This window comes from Cervus elaphus, chromosome 22 (assembly GCF_910594005.1).
Source record: "Cervus elaphus chromosome 22, mCerEla1.1, whole genome shotgun sequence".
In the NCBI taxonomy this organism is placed as follows: domain Eukaryota; kingdom Metazoa; phylum Chordata; class Mammalia; order Artiodactyla; family Cervidae; genus Cervus; species Cervus elaphus.
The window spans coordinates 38,019,347-38,032,279 of NC_057836.1; the positions used below are offsets into that span (position 1 = coordinate 38,019,347).

The 12,933-nt window shown below is 37.3% G+C and overlaps 1 non-coding gene across 1 annotated transcript; it reads left to right on the plus strand.

Annotated features, from left to right (window-relative positions):
- Positions 1-287: 287 nt before the first annotated feature.
- TRNAS-UGA lies at positions 288-360 on the plus strand. Its single transcript has one exon. It is a non-coding gene; the product is annotated as a tRNA-Ser (tRNA).
- The last annotated feature ends 12,573 nt before the right edge of the window (positions 361-12,933 follow it).

A 12,933-nucleotide genomic window follows, 5' to 3' on the forward strand; every position in this document is an offset into this window, starting at 1 on the left:
TAAGGCATCTGCTAGGCCATGTGCACATATCTAGAGGCACTTCCTTGTCCCATCACATATCACCATGGTTGACATACATCCTGGGCATATCTATACTCTCTTGTATGTTTCTGAAGAACAAGCACTGTGTTTTTCTCATTGAGCTCAAGTTCTGTACCTTATCCCTGGTATATCTTCAATAACTATTTGTCAAATTAAATTGAACTGAATGTGATGATTCCTTCCATTAAAAACACAGGCACACTTGTGGGGTGAACTATTTAAATCATTATTAATCTTATTTGACTTCCCTGGTGGTCCAGTGGGTAAGACTCCTTGCTTTGAAAGCAGGGGGCCCAGGTTCAATCCCTAGTCAGGGAACTAGATCCCACATGCCACAACTAAGAGTTCACATGCCACAACTAAAGATCCAGCATGCTGCAAAAAAGATCAAAGATACTGCTTGCTGCAACTAAGACCTGGCACAGCCAAACAGAGAATAAACATTTAACACACATTATTGTATTCTTACAATAGCAGGGCTGTCTGTCAGATGTGGCAGAAAGACATGCTTATGGAGTGTTTTAACAGGGAACTGAGACCCAAAAAGAAAGGGAAAGGAACTAACCTTATCAAGAGGGATTAATGCTCATTCACTCATTCAATACTCACAGCAATTCTGAAGGAGATGTTTTAATTCTCTTTTTATAGATGAGAACGTTGAAATTCAGAGAGGTTAAATACATTTCCTAAGCTCATGTAGTGAGATTTGATTACATCTCAGAATAAATGTTCTAAGAATCCACCATCTTTATCCCACTTTCACTGAAAAAGAGGAATAACTTACCTGTGACCAATGACAAAACCAAGCTTCCATTTCCATTCCAAGTTACTTTCCCTAAAATGCTATTAATCAAGTAAGTTATCTTCAGAGAGAGGATTATAAGATACTGAATCATATTTCAGTCTAGAATCCAGGATGAATCCCATCAACTTCTCTCCCTTTATTGATGATTGATTCATATTATGGGTGATTCCTGGGAGTCACAGTGGCCTGTTGCTCATAGATGACTGACTCTTCCTCTTCCCCATGAGATTGCTTTTGGGATTCAACTGCTGTTCCTGGCTTACGGTGAATAACAACATTCCTTGGTGGTAATGGTAGCAGACAGGGATGCTGGAGTTAGGCAGAAAGCTTCCCTGAGGGTTTGGTGGAATTAAAAACTCAGGGAGAAGTAGATAAGAAAGGAGCATCATGTAGACTATGTACAGGAGCCTGCTGTAATAGAGAAGGATGACTCCCTGGCCATGAGTAATCTTTTAGGAAAAATGAAAGGAGAAATGCCAAAGGAGCACTTTATCCATTCCAACACACATCCCATTGCTCACCTATATACAGTAGTTAGTATGTTCATTTTCCAGGTATAGAAACAAAGGCCCTGTTTAATTATTCCATAATTAGCTGGAAATTATGTCTTAAGTGAATTTCTATAAATATTTCTAGGATGTTCAACTTGCTTTTAATTAGACGTGGAGTCCTTAAAAGAATCTGGGGTCTTTGAAAATGCTTTCCACTACTGTTTGTTACTGGTACCATATGAAACAGAGTACAACTGAGATGCACTATGACTTTTTGGTTTTTAGATACATGTATGTATGAGTGTTTGACAACAACCTAGCTTGCCCCTTGTTTTAATTAAAATCAATAATACTACATATTGATTTAAAATAGTACAAATTTGAGGTATGGAAATGGGACACATATATTTTCCTCTTCATGATCATAGTAGACACTTTACTTCCTTCTGCATGTGACTCATGCAGAAACCAGTAGAGTTAACCAAGTGGCAGGTGTAGTACAGAGAAGGGATTTGTGTCAGCCTGTCAGTGATTTTGAAAAGCTTGAACACAATGGTAAAATGAATTTATATTCATTTTCACCCTGAAAAGTTTCAAACTTAAAGACCATCTCTTACTCATCTTCATATGTATTCTTTGCTAACCATTATACAGTTCTTGCAATCCTGTGGTTTCTGACTTTACTAATTTTTTACATTTCTCAACTGAGACTAGTTGCTCAGTAAATAGTTTTGGAATGAAGAAAGGAAGGGAAGAAATGAGATGATTGAAAGCTATCACATTATTTATAATAAGGAGAATGGTATTCTGAAAGTCAATAACTTAAGTCTTTCTAATTTTCAAATGAGGGTTGAAAGTTAAAAGCTTTGCAAAATGTATGAAATGACAAAAAGCAGAGAAGTATCTCTAATCCCATTTTTTCTGAGAGTGAAGAATTAAGGAGGGATTCTTTTCTAGAATACCTCATTACTTTTATTTGAAGATAGGTTTCTTGTATCATGTGTATTAGATATTTCAAAACATTTATTATAAGATCTTAAGTTGAAAATTATGTGCTAATCAGAATCTGACAGGTAATTACATTTGATTATTATATTATTACCAATGTATTTTAGACAGTGATTCTCAATTTGCTGGTTGGTTTGGTTGAATTACATGGAGTTGGGAAAGTTGGAGTATTTTAAAAACTTTTCAAATAGTTACGGACATTCTTTGATACTATACCAAAATTTGACAAGGAATAGTTTCTTAAAGGTTAGCACAATGTGAAATCTGAAACCATATAAATGAAATCCTCCTTCACTATCATATTAAAATCAATTTGTCAATCTTGTGCTTTTTTACAAATTCATGATTTTTTTTTTGTCATTTGTAGTCATTTGCGGAAGATTGGTTTATTGAGTTAAACAGATTTTCCAGAGGTGACAGATTTTATTACATAAAGTAAACAAACAAACAAACAAACAAAACCACTGGTTAATAACTTCACCAATTTCATCAGAAAAGACAAGTAGAAGAATGCTGTTCAATTACCAGTGGTGAAGAAACATTTGCTGGCAACAAAACTATCTATTGTTTTCCTCCTTGTGATAGGCTCACTTGTTTTTCATTTTTGAGAGATGGTCAACCAAATGCCCAAATGTGAATAATCATAGTTTGTCTGTAAGTTGGTCTTTCGGATAAAAATGGTGTTCTGTGAAAAACAGCTATTGATTCAGTTCATCATTTTAAACATATTTCACAGAAAAGCTTTTCTTTTAAGCAACTTTCCTGTTTCTATATGTGTATATGTCAATCCTAAAGGAAATTAAACCTGAATATTCATTGGAAGGACTCCTGCTGAAACTCCAATATTTTGGCCACCTGATGAGAAGAGCCAGCTCATTGGAAAAGACCCTGATGCTGGGAAAGATTGAGGGTAGGAGAAGAAGGGGGCAACAGAGTATGAGATAGTTGGATAACACCACTGACTCAATGGACATGAGTTTGAACAAACTGTAAGAATTGGACCATAAAGCTGAGCACCGAAGAATTGATGCTTTTGAACTGTGGTGTTGAAGAAGACCCTTGATAGTCCCTTGGACTGCAAGGAAATCCAACCAGTCAAACCTAAAGGAAATCAGTCCTGAATATTTATTGGAAGGACTGATACTGAGGCTGAAGTTCCAATTCCTTGGCCATCTGATGTGAATAACTGAGTCATTGGAATAGACCCTGATGCTGGGAAAGATCCAGGGTGGGAGGGAAAGGGGATGACGAAAGATGAAATGGTTAGATGGCATCACCGACTTGCTGGACATGAGTTTGAGCAAACCTCGGGAGTTGGTGATGCACAGGGAAGCCTGGCGTGTTGCAATCCATGGGGTCACAAACAGTCAGACATGACTGAGTGACTGAATTGAACTGAACTTGCAATATGCCATTTTGTTTGCAAACATCAACCTGATGCAAAGGCAAATCATGTCTTAGCATCATCATGGAAATAGTTTTTAACCTTGTAGACCCTTGGAAGAACCAAATTTATTGAAAACAGCTGTTCTATAACAGATCAATTTGAATTCACCAAATAAGTTTTTGGCTTGTGTTCTGTAGAACACACTGGTTTATCAAAGTAGAAATATGATGCAGTCTTAGCACTTGAGAAGGGGCTCTGCTGAGCTACTTTTATTGAAAGTCCCATCAGCTTTATTATTTTTCATGACACAGGGAGCTCAAACTTGGCACACTGTGACAACCTAGAGTGGTGGCATGGGGTGGGAGGAAGTCTCAAGAGGGAAGGGACATATGTATGCCTATGGTTGATTCATACTGATGTATGGCAGAAACCAACACAATATTATAAAGCAATTAAAAAATAATAAAAAGAATAAAATCATATTACCTTTAAATCATGATTTCTTAAACAATGTTTCTTGGTCTATTGGACTTATGCACAGTGAAGGACAGTGAGGTGAACACAAATATTTAGTTGATATAGTATTTGAGATGCTCATGGTTGTGATAAGCCAGACAGCCCATATAGAGGTAACATGGTATGTGATACATTTTGAAAGAGAGACCCATATAAGACACATAGGTCATCAGGGAAAACATCAGTGACAGATGGATTGAATGAATTCTTTGGAAATGATTCTGCCCAAAGGACATAACGGTTGCCTCTGCAAATCATTTGCTCTATCCTTATCCCAGGCTGTCTTAATTATCTCTCCTGATTCCACTAACGCTGCTCATTCCTTCCCTCCATCCTCACCTCCTATTTTAGCTGTAATTCACTCTTTGTCTAAACAATGAAAAGAGCAGTGTACTTTTTTTCTTTCTAAGTAACCTGATCTTATGCACATATACACACCAGACAAAGTAAGTGGAATTGAGCTTCCAAGACTATATTAAACTCCATTACAGCCTTTCAACACAGTGCTCTTAGAAAATATTTCCTTCTCTGTGTTCTTCTAAATACCATAGAATAGCTGTGAGGCAGTAGGACACAGTTATTAATGTCAATAACAAAATAAAGGTCATCATTTGTTTCTTTTCATTCCAATATTTAAAAATTAAGATATATTGATTTCACATAAAGGGAGATAAACTAAGTATTAGAATATTCTTTATTTTAAATTGGGCTGATTTATTTGGTTTCATGTAATTATTGTATTTATGTCTTTATTAACTTCTTACATTTTGCTATCTTCCTGGTAAAGGCAGGCAATTATTTAGAGACTGCCATGGATCTATTATGACAACAAATACATATACAAAAAAAACATACTTATGTGTATTTATACATATGTATATAAATAGAGCGTCTCTGGTGCTCAGATGGTAAAAAATCTGCCTGCAATGTAGGAGACATGGATTCGATCCCTGGGTGAGGAAGATCCCCTGGAGAAGGGAATGATTACCTATTACAGTATTCTTGCCTGGAGAATTCCATTAATAGAGGAGCCTGGTAGGCTACAGTCCATGGGGTCACAAAAAGTTAGACGTTAAGCAATTAACACTTTCACTTTTCATGTATACAAATGGATAACAAGATGATTTATGGCAGTTACAATGTAAAGCACAAGAAGTAGGTACTCTGTTGAAGATTTTTGTGGATTGAAACTTTAGATTTACTTTTTTCTAAGTAGGAAGATATCAGTATCACAAAGTCATCAATATAATTTGGTGATGTTGTTTCTGGGTCCCCCGTGAAGTTTATTTAAGAGACTCAAATAATCTCTACCTCTAAGGGGTTATCTCTGGTTGTTTTGAGATAGACATGGATGGGGAAATTTCCTTGGTTGCTTCTTATCTATTTTCCATTCTGAATAAGGAGACATCTAAGATTCTGTTACTCCAGCCAGTGCTTTGTATTTTGAATAAAATTTTTTTTTTTAAATAATAGAGGCAGATCATGGACAGATGAAATGCTCACTGTAATAATATGAGCCAATATTTTTACTCCTTCATTATACATTTATATTACTCACCCAACTCGCTTTCTCAAGGGACTGGTCAAGATCATTCACAGAAAAACAAAACTTTGATTGTTGAGTTTGGCTTATTTGACTGTTTAGAAGGTGCGACAATTTTATTCCTCAAATGAAAGAGACAGACTTTGTAAGCCAGAACACACAAGGGAAATCCACTTTCCTTGAAAAGTCTGGCTTCTTTTTAACCTGGCACTGAAGTCAGTTCTACAAAAGGTCTACTTTCCATTTCTACACAGTTTCAAAGAAGTTTAAAGTTGGTTCAAAGGCATAACTGTATAGAATGGACTAGGATCATCAAGAAATGAAGAGTATTTGCTCACTACTTAGATGTCCTTAGGACTTTCTGTGTTTACCTGGCACACCCTTTGCATTAGGTCTGGAATAGAGATACCATATGTTTCAACCCCAGAACAGAACATAGGCCTTCATCTTTGTGTGATATTTCAAGACAACTGGATGAGCCTTATTGTCTACCAATGCCATTATTTCCCCAGAAAATTATGCTACTTCTTATTTTTAAATCTGGCAGTGCTGTGGGGTTTTCTCCAACTTTATTTGGTAGATTATTATAATATATTCAAATAGGAGAAGATAGATGCTAAAAATCTACCTTATATTTTTATAGCACTTGAAAGATTGTTGAAATATTCACAACATTAAACCATAAAATAACTCTCAAAGCATCACTAAAACTTTATCTGCAAATCCCTGAAAGTGGTGATATTTAATAAAGCAACCTCTGTTATCTATCCAAATAGCTCTGAATCTTGGCCTGAAAAACAGTATTTCAAATAAAATTTTAGTCTGTTATAAAAAATAACGTATCAAAGATCTCTTATTCAAAGATATAAAAAATGTTTATACCCAAGCATACTTTAGACACCTGCCACTTACATATTTGAGGTCAAGCTATCAGAAATGTAAAAACTAACTAAGCTCTGTAGGCATTTGTACTGAGAAGCTCTGAATGTTTGTTGGATAACAACCAATGAGGCAACCATTCTTACTAGCATCCTTTTGCAGGGGTATGGAAATTCAATTAAGATTAAAATGTCAAATTGTTTGCTTCCTATTCAAATTTCATTCTGTGTAGACATTTGACTGTGCTAGTGTCTACGTGACATGAATGCAATTAGTTGAAAAATGAGCTAGTTGCCTATTTCAGGGCTAGGCAACTGGTTTGATGGACACTCTTCAAGTGAATTGACTGACTTGGCTTGATATTTGGCCAACTTCTTTTTCATGTAGACACAGGCTAAGAGAAAAATAGCCCCACTTATTTCCTTTGGCACTTATCAGGCAAATAGGTTCCTGTAGTCAAGTTGTTCTCAAGTAATAGAACAGCTAATAAATCTGACCTGAAGATTCTTCTTGGGATACCAATTATCCCTGAGTATTTGAATCCTGTTTTTATCCACTCACAGTTTATAGCAAACTTGGTTTTTCTACCATTCGTAAATCCCTACTGTTCTTGGCTGTACAGGGATAGAATTTAGTTCTCTCTCTGAAACTTTAGAGTCTTAAAGAAGAAAATACAATTTCAAGGAATTGAACATTCACTATCTTAATGGTTTAATTGGTGGTTGTTTGTTTGTTTGTTTTAACTCTCATGCACTCTCCTTTAACTATCTATGCAAAAGTTCTGTGTCACTTTTTGACTCACTAACCAATCAGAACAATGCAGAAGCCAACTTTTGGTTCTAAATGGGAGTTTTAAGAGAGTAACTTTTCTTTTATCTTAATGTTCCCAAAAGAAAGAAGTGCAAACTCAGCCTGGATGAAGCTCATCTTTTAGGAGTCATATTCTATAAAATATTATACTAAGAAAACATGAGTTCTGAGAAGCAAAAGTTGCACTTTTAAGGCATTCTGCTTTCCTCATAGTCACTGTCCTGGAGAACTCTAACACTGCAGTGATAATATCAGAGAGTAGTCTATTGACATAGTGATTCTACATACCAACCATTGCCTCTGTTCTTACATTAGAAGAGAATTCCACATGTGAGTCTACCAGTTATTTCAATGGAAAGACCAAGTGGTTTGGATAAAACAAGATCTTAGTTGAACCTTTGCCTTAAACTGAAATTGAACCTGAATCTTGTTTGAGGTTCAAGAAGTTGAGTTAACTTTTTCCCCTTTATTTTAATTTTTTGTGCATCTCTGCACTTCCTGATTTTGGTTGGGAGTAGAAACCAAAATACCGCAAGAAAAGCTATTCTTGTTGCATTTCCAGCCTTTCAAAGCCAAAAAGCACTAGAAATCTCATGAAGAAAACAGTTCCCACCTAATTTCTAGCCCCAAAAGGTTCAGATAAGTTTGAATAAACTTTGGATAATGTTGTATCTATTACTTTGAGAATATCTAATATAAGCAGTGATAAAAAGCTTTAAGATATAGAAAGAAGGAAGGAAATCAGATGACAACAAATTGGACATTTATTCAAATTCAAGTAAGGACATTATCATAATCAAACCAGACTCTTTTTTGCTTCATGGCACAAAAGTCAGAACGTTATAAATTTTGGATGAAAAATTTGAACTCAGCTTTCTAACTTCTTGATTGTTGACATTCACAAAATACTCTTTCCATTGAGATTATTACCTTTCAACCATTTAAAACATAATCACCAAAAGCCATTTTAAAATAATTTCATTTGTCAGCACATCAAGGATCTGTGGGAATAAGGCATAATGTATAATTACAATGTTTTTTGAGTTTAATTGTCCGACTGTCAACTGACTCATTCAAGTCTATGCAATATCTACTCTTTTACTCAACAAGTATTGATTGAGGACTCACTATGTGTGAAGTGCCTTAGGAAGTGCTAGGGAGATGATGATGAGTAAGGTACATACTATCCCCCAAGAACTCACACTCTGGTGGCATTTACAGGCACCTTAACTAGCTGGACCTAACAGAGCTTGCTCACTGCTGTGACAGGAATAGGCAGAGAGGATTTGGGGAATTGAATGGAGGTCCCTAATCTGGTTTGAGTGCTCATGCAATGTTGCCTGAAGGAACTGGTTTTAAGGAGGATGTAGTGAATGGAATAAAGAACTGTTGCTCTGTTCAAAGTCTTTTTTTTTTCACTTTTTTTCCCCTAGAGATAACTTCTCAGAATCAGGACTTGGCTGGCAGCCAAACAGAAATGATAGGACTGTGAAGGCAAAATTGAAACTCTGGGAAGGAGTCTGAGGAGGCCAAAGGTCAAGCTGGGGAGAGGAAGAAGCATAGTGTTAGGACCATCTGGCAATAGGCAGCAACAACGGACAGCAGGGTGGACACTGGGGAGAGGGCAGGGCTGGTGCTAAGAAGGCTGACCCAAGGACAGAGGTCCAACTTCCTTTTGGACTCTGCAGTAACAAGACTGTTATTATGATTATTGATATTCTTATTTAATACAGTTTGGTGTTATGGAAAATAATGGGTTTTGGAATCAGACAGACAATTTTAATTCCTGGCTCCACATCTTATAAGTTCTGTGGCTTTGGATAATTTACTTAACTTTACTTAGCCTCTGTGTGATGGAGATGATGATATCCTGTCCTAAGGTTAATGTAAGAATCAAGTGGGAGCTGTTACAGGAGTGCGCCTGTCATGATCCCTAGGAGACAGCGCTGCCAGTAAATGAGAGTTTCCTTCCTTCTTGCTCCAAGGCCCACCCATTTGGCCTCTGCACAAAATTTCCCTTTGAGCTGCAGAGTTCCCAGTTTACCTACCTCTAGCTATCTGTCCTTAGGGATAGCATTTTCTTTTTTTTTTCACTACACCATTGGTTCTTGAGGATTCATAGTCATTTCTATTCCTCCAAACACCATTTTAGAATGAGGAAGCAGGTTCAACAGGTTAAGCAAGTTGCCCCAGGGTACAAGTGATAAATTATGGTGTTATCTTCAGACCTGAGCCTCTGTGAATCCTGTCTGTGCTCTTTGCAGAAATTTTCTCCTTGTATCTATATAATATGTAAGAGGTATACTTTACTAGGAACTTGCTTTTGTAGTTCGGTGTCTGTGCAGTGAGCTAGACTGCAAGGGCATTCATATTGAAAGGTCCCATTTAGGGAGAAGTCTCCATACATTTCCTTATTTTACCAATCAAGTGAAAACAGGATAAAGAAAATTTTCATAATCTTTACTAACAACCGGTAGGGATTGAGAATTAAGTGATCCACTACCGTTTTATCCAGGCGAGTGAGTGCTTTAGTCTTTGAAGATAAATACATATCTGTTTAAAAACATTCTGTATAAGTTGGTCCAGATATTAAAAATATGCAAGGCAAATAATCCTACAGTCAGTATTCTTGCCAAAAAAAAGAAGGAAAAAAAATGACTTTAACCTAAATACAGACAGCTCATATGTTGGCCACCAGGGCAGATGTGAAATTTAAGTCTGTCTGAATTCATTGCATGAATGTGCAATTTTTGCCATGGATTTCTCAGCTCCTTTTTAGAGGAGAGAGTTTATCATCCATAGCATGAGGGCTTGACGTTTTTTTCTCACAGTGGATGGATACTTTGTCCAAGGAACAACATTTTAATTATTTTTTATTTTGTGGCTGAGAGGTTGTCCCAATGGAAAGACATATTCCTAAACAAATGGTTTGATAAATATCTTTAGTCTTCTTCATATATTAATATAGCCCATATTTTTTAATTGACTTTCTCCTATGAGAGAACTCATTCACGCGTGCTAAGGAAAACTTTGTAAGTCAAGAAACACTCATAGTTGTCTGTTTGCCAGAAACTGCCGTTTCAGGTTTCTCCTGGGGAGGATGACCACAAATGCCACTTAGCAACCTAAATTAAAGTACTCATCTATAGCTGGTGTTTGAGGTTGAGCCATATACAAATAGAATTAAGGCCAGCCTTTACCAAGATGACTCAAGAGAAATGGCCTGTTTCTGCACTAGGCAGGGACTCTCATCTACAGTGGCCTTCCTCGGTTTTGTGGTATCCCAAGCAGAGTGTTTTGTGGACAGAAGGGGAGATGGTGAACAAGTTGGGGGAGGAAACTGCTCTGCATATGCAGAAGTCTCACATCTCCAACATTTTTTTCTGGAAACAATTATAATTTAATCAGAGAATAGGTTATAGGCTATTCAGTAGTGTGAAATCATTAATAAAGGAAGATCAAATCTCCTATTCTTTTCTCATATCATGGCCTGTTTTGAATTTCCTCCATTTCTTGGGAACATCTGGAGAAAATAATAATAGAAGGTACTTGCTATGGGTTGAATTATCTCCCTTCAAAATTCAAATTGAAGTGTTAAGTCTCAGCACCTCAGAATGTGACCTTATTTTGAGAAAGGGACTTTATGGGGATAATTAAGGTAAAGCAATATCATTATCCAATATGACTGGTATCTTTATAAAAAGGAGAAATTTGCAAGCAGAAATATGCACAGAGGGAAGATACAAAGAAAATGGCAAGCCAAGAAGAAAGGTTTGGAACATTCTACCTCATAGCCCTCAGTTCAGCTCAGTTCAGTTCTGTCACTCAGTCATGTCCGACTCTTTGCGACCCAAAGAATCGGAGCACGCCAGGCCTCCCTGTCCATCACCAGCTCCTGGACTTTACTCAAACTCATGCCCATCGAGTCAGTGATGCATTCCAACCATCTCATCCTCTGTCGTCCCCTTCTCCTCCTGTCCCCAATCCCTCCCAGCATTGGGGTGTTTTCCAATGAGTCAACTCTCCGCATGAAGTGGCCAAAGTATTGGAGTTTCAGATTCAGCATCAGTCCTTCCAATGAACAACCAGGATTGATCTCCTTTAGGATAGACTGGTTGGATCTCCTTGCAGTCCAAGGGACTCTCAAGAGTCTTCTCCAACACCACAGTTCAAAAGCATCAATTCTTTGGAGCTCAGCTTTCTTCACAGTCCAACTCTCACGTCCATACATGACGACTGGAAAAACAATAGCCTTGACTAGACGAACCTTTTTTGGCAAAGTAATGTCTCTGCTTTTGAATATGCTATCTAGGTTGGCCATAACTTTCCTTCCAAGGAGTAAATGTCTTTTAATTTCATGGCTTCATTTACCATCTGCAGTGATTTTGGAGCCCAGAAAAATTGAGTCGACCACTGTTTCCATTGTTTCCCCATCTATTTGCCATGAAGTGATGGGACCAGATGTCTTGATCTTAGTTTTCTGAATGTTGAGCTTTAAGCCAATTTTTTCACTCTCCTCTTTCACTTTCAAGAGGCTTTTTAGTTCCTCTTTACTTTCTGCCATAAGGGTGGTGTCATCTGCATATCTGAGGTTATTGATATTTCTCCTGGAAATCTTGATTACAGCTTGTGTTTCTTCCAGCCCAGCATTTCTCATGATGTACTCTGCATAGAAGTTAAATAAGCAGGGTGACAATATACAGCCTTGATGTACTCCTTTTCCTATTTGGAACCAGTCTGTTGTTTCATGTCCAGTTCTAATTGTTGCTTCCTGACCTGCATACAGGTTTCTCAAGAGGCAGGTCAGGTGGTCTGGTAGGCCCATCTCGTGAAGAATTCTCCACAGTTTATTGTGATCCACAGTCAAAAGCTTTGGCATAGTCAATAAAGCAGAAATAGATATTTTTCTGAAACTCTCTTGCTTTTTCAATGATCCAGCAGATGTTAGCAATTTGATCTCTGGTTCCTCTGCCTTTTCTAAAACCAGCTTGAACATCTGTAAGTTCATGGTTCACATATTGCTGAAGGCTGGCTTGGAGAATTTTGAGCATTACTTTACTGGTGTGTGAGATGAGTGCAATTGTGCAGTAGTTTGAGCATTCTTTGGCACTGTCTTTCTTTGGGATTGGAATAAAAACTGACCTTTTCCAGTCCTGTAGCCACTGCTGAGTTTTCCAAATTTGCTGGCATGTTGAGTGCAGCACTTTCATAGCATCATCTTTCAGGATTGGAAATAGCTCAACTGGAATTCCATCACGTCCACTAGCTTTGTTCATAGTGGTGCTTCCTAAGGCACATTTGACTTCACATTCCAGGAAGTCTGGCTCTAGGTGAGTGATCACACCATCGTGTTTATCTGGGTTGTGAAGATCTTTTTTGTACAGTTCTTCTGTGTATTCTTGCCATCTCTTCTTAATATCTTCTGCTTCTGTTAAGCCCATACAATTTCTGT